This window comes from Hibiscus syriacus, unplaced genomic scaffold (genome assembly GCF_006381635.1).
Source record: "Hibiscus syriacus cultivar Baekdansim isolate YM2019G1 unplaced genomic scaffold, ASM638163v2 tig00111392_pilon, whole genome shotgun sequence".
In the NCBI taxonomy this organism is placed as follows: Eukaryota; Viridiplantae; Streptophyta; class Magnoliopsida; order Malvales; family Malvaceae; genus Hibiscus; species Hibiscus syriacus.
The window spans coordinates 1,783,922-1,794,035 of NW_024063078.1; the positions used below are offsets into that span (position 1 = coordinate 1,783,922).

Below are 10,114 nucleotides of genomic sequence, written 5' to 3' on the forward strand. Positions count from 1 at the left end.
GAATTTATTATTTTTCAATGAGGGTTGATATATATATACAACTTAATCATATTTTGTTATATCTTTTATGATTGTATCTTTTTTAATGCATGTTATGTTGTTTTCTAATATTTTTAATTTTTATCGTAATATATTCAATTCGAATTTATTATAAAATTATGTATTTATATGTTATTTTTGTTGTCGATTTTATTGTTAACTATTTTAGTTATAAATTTCCATCTTTTATTTATTTTAAATAAACATTTATAATGTTCGAATTCAAAACATCAAGAAATAATAATAATTCTTTTACCATTTATTCGTGATTTGAGAATATATACTCTATCTTACATATGTAAAAAATATTATTTTCATAAATAAATTTCAAAGTACTATAATTAAAATAAAAGTATAAAATAATTTATATTATCTGAATAATAAAGCCAGTCGTAAAATTTCTCTCTCCATCTCTAAATCCCAAAGAACCCTCAATTTTTTTTTCTTCCAATCGATCTCGCCAATGGCCAATAGTAATCTCCCTCGAAGAATCATTAAGGTTCCTCTTTCTATCTCACTTTGACCCTTCTCGTTTCTACATGAGAAACCTCGGGAAATCTTTAAAAAAATGGAAAATTACGTGTTCATTTCTGGGTTTCTATATTTTGATTTGGTAGCTAAATTGTTTTGTGCTTTAATGAATCTAAAGCTTCAGAAAATTAAATGAAGTCTTCTTTGTTTGCTTGTGTGAATTTTGTAAATGTTTCGTGCTTAATTTGTTTCTTAATCTTTGATCTAATCAGGAAACTCAGCGTCTCCTCAGTGAACCTGGTAAATTATTCGCTATTGTTTTCTCCTTTTCTTTTGTTTTAAATTATTGTTTCTATCATTGTTTATTAGCTTACTCTAAATGTTATGAGCTGAAAAATGTTTAATTTTCTGTGTTTCTTTTCCAATTAAGTAAATTTTGTTATTTTTTAAATACAGCACCTGGAATTAGTGCCTCACCATCTGAGGATAATATGCGATATTTCAATGTGATGATCCTTGGTCCAACAGTCTCCGTATGAAGGTAGTTTTAATTTCATGGTTGCGGCTGCATTCTGTGTTAGAAATGTAAAATCTTGCAGTGATTGTATAATAGTTGGGTCTCGGCTGATTTAATACATAAATAGTGACAGCATTGCCAAAATTCAGCCATTAAAATGGCCTCTATATGCTTAAAGTAGATTTTTTTTGAGAAATTGGTTATATGATGTTTATATTACTTAATTTTCATTTTTTCTCCTTCGTTATCCATCTTTCAAAAAGAAAAAGGGCCATGTTTCAATGTTGAAATTTAAATCCAATTAGCATGCGATTCAGTTTTATCCGGTGCTTAGTCTGGTTTTGGAAAGTTGTGTTTAGTAATATCTTGTTGCTTTTCTTTTCGTTCTGTAATTAATTTTACATTTAACTATAGGGTATGATGCATTTTCTTGTCTGTTATTTGTTTAGGAGGGGTTTCAAGTTGGAACTGTTTTTGCCTGAAGAATATCCCATGGCTGCTCCCAAGGTAGTCAACATTGAGTTATTCTTAATATTTAGCATGAAATTCATGTTTCTGTATCTTGTGGGTATGCTTGATCGTTATTCTTTTGATGTACAACATTGATTAGCTTCAGCTAAAAATGTTATATGGCTTTAATGTGTACTGGGGATGCTGCAGTTTGCAAGTAGAGAATGCTGCTTTTACTTTGTGGGACTGTTTTATACTACAACCGTTCTTATCTCTTAGCTTCTTAGCTTTCTAATATCAAACTCTCTCCCAACTAGTTGGGGAAGTTCATATATAGTCGTATGAATTTCTAATAGTTTGCAGTTGGTTTATAATCTTCATTCTGGTAGTGTCGGGTCATTGTATTCTTCGTTTTTGGAATGGCAAATATGTATTATTCTCCTTTCAATATGGTGAAGCTTTGGTTCTATATAATTATTTTGCTTTAATGACATTTAAGAGGAAAATATTGGTTGGAATTAAACATTTAATAGAATGTTACATGCTCTGGCTTTTGAAAGTCCTTGTTCATACATGATCACTGCCTTAGCCACTACTACTTGGTAGCTTTGAAAGTCTTACTTTCACGTACAAAGAACATTTTTTTTCGTGCGGATGCTATTGCCTTTGATTAGTTGCGACTTGCGAGGAACCAACTATTGTTGGTGGTAATGATCTAATCTGTGCTTGCTCTCTAAATTGAAAATCTGTTTGGCTGATAAATGGCATTTGAGATTCATTATCTTCTTGTGATTGGTACTTAATTGTTTGGTTTCCCAAGATTGCACTTCTATCTTGCTCACTGCCCTTTTTGGTGATTGGACTTCATTGTTTGGTTCACCTGCACTGACGGTTCATGTGTAGTACATTCATGGAACTGTTAGCTGGCCGCGGTTCTTCAGTCTATTCTCGGAACTTTTCCATCATATTTTTCCCTTTCTGATGTATGTCATATTTTATCCACCTTAACAAATTCGGTGTAACAGGTTCGATTTCTTACTAAGATATATCATCCTAACATTGATAAAGTCAGCTCTACCCTTATTTTGTCATTGTTTTATGGTATTAAAGATGTATTTTATTGTCTTACAAGGATTGAGCTTTCTTGCAGCTTGGAAGAATATGCCTTGACATTCTCAAAGACAAATGGAGCCCGGCTCTTCAGATTCGAACTGTACTTTTGAGGTATTCTAAATTTTTGTGAGATGTTACAAGTAAAGATGGCAATTGAATATTTATTCTCCACCAATGCCTATATATGTAGCTTCATTTTTATATAAAGACTTAACTGCTATATCGCGAACTTCATGTTATAAACCTCTTCACCACGGGATTTCTTCAATGCAACTTGAGCATGATAAAGATATTCAGCAACTTCATTGTCATCCGGTAGTTCCCTTCTCAAAACTTCATAATCTCGGACAGCCTCAGCCCATCTCTCTAGCTGTAGTTCACAACGACATATGATTAGTATGAATCAACCAAATTCAGGTACACCTATACATAAAGATGCTTGTCCTCGATGAAAGAAAGCTTCAAAGAATTGCTTACCTTGCTATTAGACGCTGCCCTTCGAAGAAGGGCTTTTATGTAGCTTGGTTGGATACTTAAAGCCTGATCGCAGTCTTCAACAGAAGACTCCCACCGTCCAAGCTTAAACCAACATGCTGCTCTGTTACAATAAAGAACAGAATTTGATGGATCAAGCCTAAGCCATCCCCATATGCTGAGCAGGCCTCAGTGAACCTTTCGGATTTGAAAAGATCATTCCCACGTGTTCGTGCTCTGGCAACCAATCTCACATTGCTAAGCAGTACAGAAACTTCAACATTTCGAGCATCAACCTGCCTAGCCTTCTCAGCAGCTGTAACTGCATTCTCAAACCTGCAATACATCCATCATCAATTTTCAAATTCTGGTCCCAATGTCTCTGGCATCTCAATATCAGATGAAGCTTAGTAAAATTTTTTAAAACTAACCTCCCTAGTGCCATCTCCATTTGTGCTTGGACAAAAAAGAGATAAGCTTCAGCAAGCATCCCAAAGTACTTGGTCTGTGAGGAGTTGATGCATTGTTCTAATTTAGGAACAAAAGAAAGGCTTGATTCAGCATCATCGAGTTGATGCAGTTTTAAAAGGGCTTCCACTCTACACATAAAAAGCTGTAAATTCAATGTGAACCAGTTCAGCCATTTTCAATGTCTGTTAACTGCACAAATTCTTCAAAATTTAAAGACGGGAAGTTTAGGACAAGATTTTTACCCGAGGGGAAAAGTCTGCACCTGCAGCAATAGCAGCATCGGCTTCCCTTAATGCACCTCTCCAGTCCCTAATTCTCCGAGCGTCTGTACACTTGCTAAGATGCCTTTCCACTGCCTGCAACTTCTGCAACTCTGTCGGATCTTGTGGTTGCCCGGGAAAACATAAGTGCTTCCTAGCATTCTCAACATGCCCTACCCTGAAATTGAACGGAGTTAAATTGGAGCAACCTAAATATTTGCACATTTTATACAATTGAAATAACTTAAAAATGTAAGCATTCGATTGATACTGGGAAATAAGAAGTGATTTCAAAATGCCTACAATCATTAAATGAGAAAAGGCAGGAATCAATAAAAGTAAACACCGAAACACATGGGGTCTAATTTTCACAGAAGATTGAAACATAGGAATCAGATTCATCAGGCTACCTAATACCCTTTGACAATGGATCCTTCTAAAATACCTTTCAAGAAGTCAATCATTTGGAGCAAACTTGACACAATCCTTAACATTTCACCGGACTGCTCCGAGATATTCAAAAGGAGACGAGTAATCCTAGCCAAGCTAGTCTTATAAATACAAACCACAATGAGAACCATATAACACATTAACACAAAGGAAACCCACAGAACAGACATGAGATATTAAGAAATTCAGATCATAAAGGAAAAAAATCGAGTGTGCAGAATAGCGAAGATATAGCAATCAAAAGAATAAATGGATCTAACAATCATTCACCAGATCAAAATTTCTGCAACAGCATCAAGTCAAACATAAGAAAATTCACTCCTTTCACATACAGAAACTAGATCCAACACACCAGGAAGACTATAACTAACCCAAAAAATCAACAAAATTAAACAAAAATGTTCCCACCGACACTCTTTCCATCACCGATGCAGATAGAGAAATAACACCAAATATGTCAATGTGTATATGTAATCATTGTTCTTTTCACCTTAACAACAATGAAGCTAGTCTCTGATGAGCCCTCCCATAATTAGGATCCATTCTAACAGCTTCTTCACATTCCTTTACGGCCTCTCCTACTCTCCCTAAAGCCGTCAATGCAGCCGCTCTGTTACTCCGGTAAGCCGCATTCCCCGGTGACAAAGCTATAGCCTTATCATAAACTCAACGCCTTCAAAAAATGTCCTTTTTTGTACATCTCATTCCCGACTCTCTTAACTTCCTCAGGTTCCGAGTTCCCCATTGCTTTCCTCGTTAAATCACTCGCATTCCCCCGGATTCCAAGGGTGTTACTGGGTTCAAAGGCACCACCTTGGAGGCTGTAACGGGTACAGTTCCCACTCCCCCGCCCCGCATTATGCTGCCATGGCCATAATTACCCGACCCAGAGCCTAAAACGTCAGTTCTGGAGCCTCGGTTCACCGACATGCCGGTTTTAATAATTTTCCCCGAGGGGCATATGTTTCCCGTCGGAAGAACGTTGACTGGGGGCGAGTTGACGGTGCTCTGACCCGAATAGATCAGCGGGTGGGTCGTGGCAGTGTTGGATTTGGATCTGGTATGAACCGGTTTATATTCCCAGTCGAAGCTGTCGGGCTGGTTTCACTCAAGCCGGAAAGCTCACCCGAGTGGTTGTGCCGACCCGATTCAGATCTCCTAGCGGTCGCGTTAGACGAGTTCCAACCAGAAACGGATCTGGACGAACTGGAACTGGAACTCGTCGTCGTAGTGGTGGTGGTGGTCATCATGGTTAGACTCTGTTGCCCGGTTCGAAGCGGAGACACGGGTGAACCCAGATCGAGTTCACGGAAATCGGGCTTGTTATCATCGTAACTCAGTGAGTCACGTATTTGATCGGCAAGTTTATCAAAATCCCGGCCTAACTCAGGCACTGGCTTTCCACCAAGATGCGACATTTCGTTTCCTCTTTTCTCCTCTCACTAACAAAAAAAGAAATGGGGTCACTCCAAATTCCTTCCCCTTCCCCTCTCTCTTCTCTCTTTCCCTTTGGGGTGATTTATGAGTAATGTAAGTGGGAAAAGGAAGAGCTCGTTGAAGTGAATGTGGGAAAGGACGGTTCTTGGAGAAGAAAAGAAGAAGAAGAAAAGACTTGGAAGAAGAAGAGAGATCTAAGAGAGAGAAAACGAAAGGAAAGAAAACAAAGAGATGGGGATCTCGTGATATAAAGTAAGAAGCAAAGAATGAATGTGAATTTTCGAGGGTTTTACAGAGAGAGAGATTTGAATGAAAAAGAAAGTAAATGAGGGGAAAGGACTCGTACTTATTTACTTTTTTTATTAATTAATTAATAATTTATTTATTTTAATATTTTGATTTTATTTATTTTACCTGCTGCTTCACGAGACAGGTTTTTCATCCTTGGGTTAATTACAAATCACAGAACCCGACTAATGGAAATGGGTTCGTTTGATTTAAGGTAATATAAGTTATTTTTATTTTCTTAGAAAAATAAATATATGTTTGAAAAAAATGTGTTTGATGGTCAAATTAAAAATTAATTTTTTTTTAAAAAAAATAAATAAAAAATTTTAAATTATATAAATGGTGTTTTCAGTGTTTTTCTTAAAAATTGTTTTCAAAATTTAAAAGAATAAAAAATTATGTTTCACGTTTTGACTTACACCGAAAATAAAGTATTCATGTTTATCTTTGCAATTAATCAAAAGACATCAATGCTTTGTAAAATCTAAGCTTCAATAACAGAATCGACTCTAAAACCTTCAAAGTTGTGTTCCTCTCGTCACTTGGAACTCCTACTTTGAGAATTTTCTACAGCACCAATGTTATTGTTTTGCTAAATTTATGATATAATTGGAGAATCTTTTTACAATTCTTACTTTAAGGTAATATTATTCTAACAAAAATTTATATGTTTTAAGCGTTATAGTCATACTAGACTTAAGCAATGATCAAATTTATGTAAAATTGTTCTTTACATCGAAAGTAATTACTATCTTTCTGGGTTACTAACACTTGATTTGAAAAAAAATTAAAATATTTTCTACCTATTAATTGTTCTTTGCATCGAATGGAATTAAAATATTTGTATAGTTACTTTTAAATTAATTTAATTATACGAGTTAAAGTTCTAATAATATCTTTTTATTTAATTCAGATTTAATTATTTTACTTTAGTACAACTTCAAATCCTAATAAAAGTATCTTTCTTTAATTACTTTTTAACCGTTTATTTTAGTATTTAAATATCAATTATCTTAAAGCATATAAATTACGAGTAGTTGTTGATCTGATGATTTTATATTTGCTAGATAAATAACTAACTTCGTATGAAATTTATTATTTCTTATTTAGTTTTTTTATTGTTATTGCTACATCATTATAGATTAATTATACAATTAATTAAAATAAAAAAAAAACAGTATTCGTTATGAAGTGATAATAGCTATTTCTTTTATATCACATTTAATGATTTTTTAATAAATTTGTTTATTAATTTCAAACTTTCATTTATTTAATTATATTATATTATTATTGTCGATACTATATTTTTCTAATATTTATATTTACTTTAATTATTTAATAATTATTTATTTTTTTCATTTTAGAAAATTGGGTACCGAACATTTTCATTATTTTTTTTTTGAAAATAAGTTTATTTCTATAACAAACGTGTTTTATATTTTTTTGAAAAACTGAAAAATGAAAATTGTTTTTGAAATAAAAAAAAAAAATATTTTATAAAACCAAACGGACTTAATACATCAAATATAGTCAATAATGATATAATTATTTTATCTCTTTTTAGTATTTTAATTAAAATAATATTGATGAATGTAATTTTTTAATTAACTAATAATCAACACATGATATTTTCATATTTATTTAATTGGTGACATTACAAATGTCATGTTATCACTTGATGACATAATACATTATTATTTTAGGTGATGTGAAATATAACATATCATCATTTTAGATAACGTGGTACATGATATGTCATCAATTAAATACATATGAAAACATCACGTCAACAACACATGTTGATTGTTAGTCAGCTAACAGTTTTCATCAAATATTAATTATTTGACTAAAAATTAAAACATTAAAGATTAAAATACTCCACAAAAACAATAAAGAATAAAGTGATAATTTTATATATATCTTAGATATATATAAAAATGTCAATTAAATATTTATGGATATACATTATTTTTATAAATTGAATCAAATAATCAACATATTTAAGTCAATTTAAATATTGAAATCAATTAATTAAAAATCGATAACTCTCCCCAATAGTTTGGCATTACCTAACAAATGCTTCTCATAGGACACCAACCTATAATTATTTTAACACAATTGGTCTGATTTATTATTTACCAAATTTTTCCTTCATTTTTCGTATTTATTATTTTTTTCTTCTAATTATTGGGGTTCTTTTTCGTCTCTAGTTTGATTTCGTTTGTCATTTATGCTAACTGATAACGCTATGCCATGTCCCACTCTCGTACCAAAGCGACTGAATAATACTATGTATTTATGTTATACAATGTGTGCCTTTTTAGAATTATAACAAAAAACCATTTGATATACTAAAATATAATTATAATTATAATTATAATATTTAAATGAAACATATACTTGATCTTTGGTTCAAATGAATCCTTAATCTACTTACTTAAATTTCTTCTGCAAAATTGAATGGATGATTAAATTGTATTTAATGATCCAAAAAATAGATTTAATTATTTTTATTTTGGAAAAATTATATGGATTATTGTTATTATTATTTTTAACAAATTTAACTGGTTAACATAGAAATATATTTAAAAGTATTTAAGTTTGATCAAATGAGTTATATGGTAAAGTTACAATGCATCCATGAATGTTTTCTACTATATTTCATTGATGATTTGCTTAATCACATATAAAGATTATTTCATTATCGTAAACTCATGAAACATTCTCTACTGAATTTTATCAAGTAATGTATAGGTTATTACAGTCATGCAACATATAAAACAACATTATTTATATATGTTCGGTTGATTTTTTAACGATTTGATATCATAATGTAATGTTAGTATGATTTGGATAAAAAGTATTTTAGTGACCAAAACATAATAAATGTGATAGTTGGGTTCTAAACTTATAGTTACCCTATATTTTAATAAAATGTAGCGCGTGAAATTTACTGTGAATAGCGAGTGAGAGAGCAAAACAAGATTCCATGAAAATAATTAAGAATGAAGAGGTAAACCTTCTTCACTCTTCGGTGGTGGTAATTCTGTTTACTCGTTTTGCAACACTGCCACAGTCAAATTTCACTGCTATTTTTAACCGCGGTAAATTTCGTTCCTATCTAAATTTACTGACTCGAGTCCTTCTTCCAAACAAAGTCATCCTTAACCACGTGGCACATATATTGATGATTATGTGACACGTATACTTAGTATTACTGTTAAAATATATCTGAATTATATTTTTACGTTATTAACATGATTTTAGAGAAGATAATTTAATTAAAAATTTAATATCTTTTAATTAATTTGACTTAATAGTGTTGATATAAAAAAATTAGGTCCAATTGGATTGAGTTGAGATTTGTAAAGATGATAATTTGATATATTTAACTTAATTTGATTTAGTAAGTGTTGATATAAAAAAATCAGGTCTAATTGTATTGAATTGAGTCGGAAGAAATTGGGATCGAGTTAAAACAATTTTAATATGACTAAAAAATAATAATATAATTTTTATTTTAGAAATACTTTTTATAATATCCATCTTCTATATATTTTTAATGAGTTCATATTTTTTGAATAAATTTTAAAATATTATTTGTAGAGTCAGATCGGGCGTGAGTTTTAATCTATGATTTTGAGTCATATGTACCTTCTTTAAACTTGATTTGAATCGAAATTGGATGAAGAGACGTGATGGAATGTACTTCTTAAATCGAATTAATCGAAAATCAGACCCAATCCACCGATTACTATCTTTAATGATAATATTATTACAATTAAATAAATAAATCAATATATCACTTTAAGAATAAATAACAAACCACAATAAAGAAAATGTGTGCGAAGTTATTTAATTTAATATAATAATTTTATCCTTTTTATGGTAATGTATGTTGTTACTTTAATTCATGGACTGCTGATTCACCCCTAGATTCTTATACTTTCTACTATCTTTTAACTAGCTTACGCAACCGAGAAAGAAAGAAAAAAAAAACTTAAATACCGAATTACCCAAAGTACCCTCGAATTCCCCATTAATTACCGATTGCTTCAAACCATGCAAATTCCCACCTGTTCACTCTCTTCGATAGGCTCGAGAAAGTGAGTGATAATGTCAACGTCACATAAAAGAAAAAGGG

The 10,114-nt window shown here is 31.6% G+C and overlaps 1 long non-coding RNA gene and 1 pseudogene across 1 annotated transcript; one reads left to right on the forward strand and one right to left on the reverse strand.

Annotated features, from left to right (window-relative positions):
* Nucleotides 1-445: 445 nt before the first annotated feature.
* LOC120160707 lies at nucleotides 446-2,688 on the forward strand. Its single transcript, XR_005519446.1, has 6 exons — nucleotides 446-538; nucleotides 783-810; nucleotides 967-1,051; nucleotides 1,477-1,534; nucleotides 2,503-2,544; nucleotides 2,628-2,688. It is a non-coding gene; the product is annotated as an uncharacterized LOC120160707 (long non-coding RNA).
* On the reverse strand, nucleotides 2,651-5,959 carry LOC120160706 (annotated as a pseudogene).
* Between the last annotated feature and the right edge of the window lie 4,155 nt (nucleotides 5,960-10,114).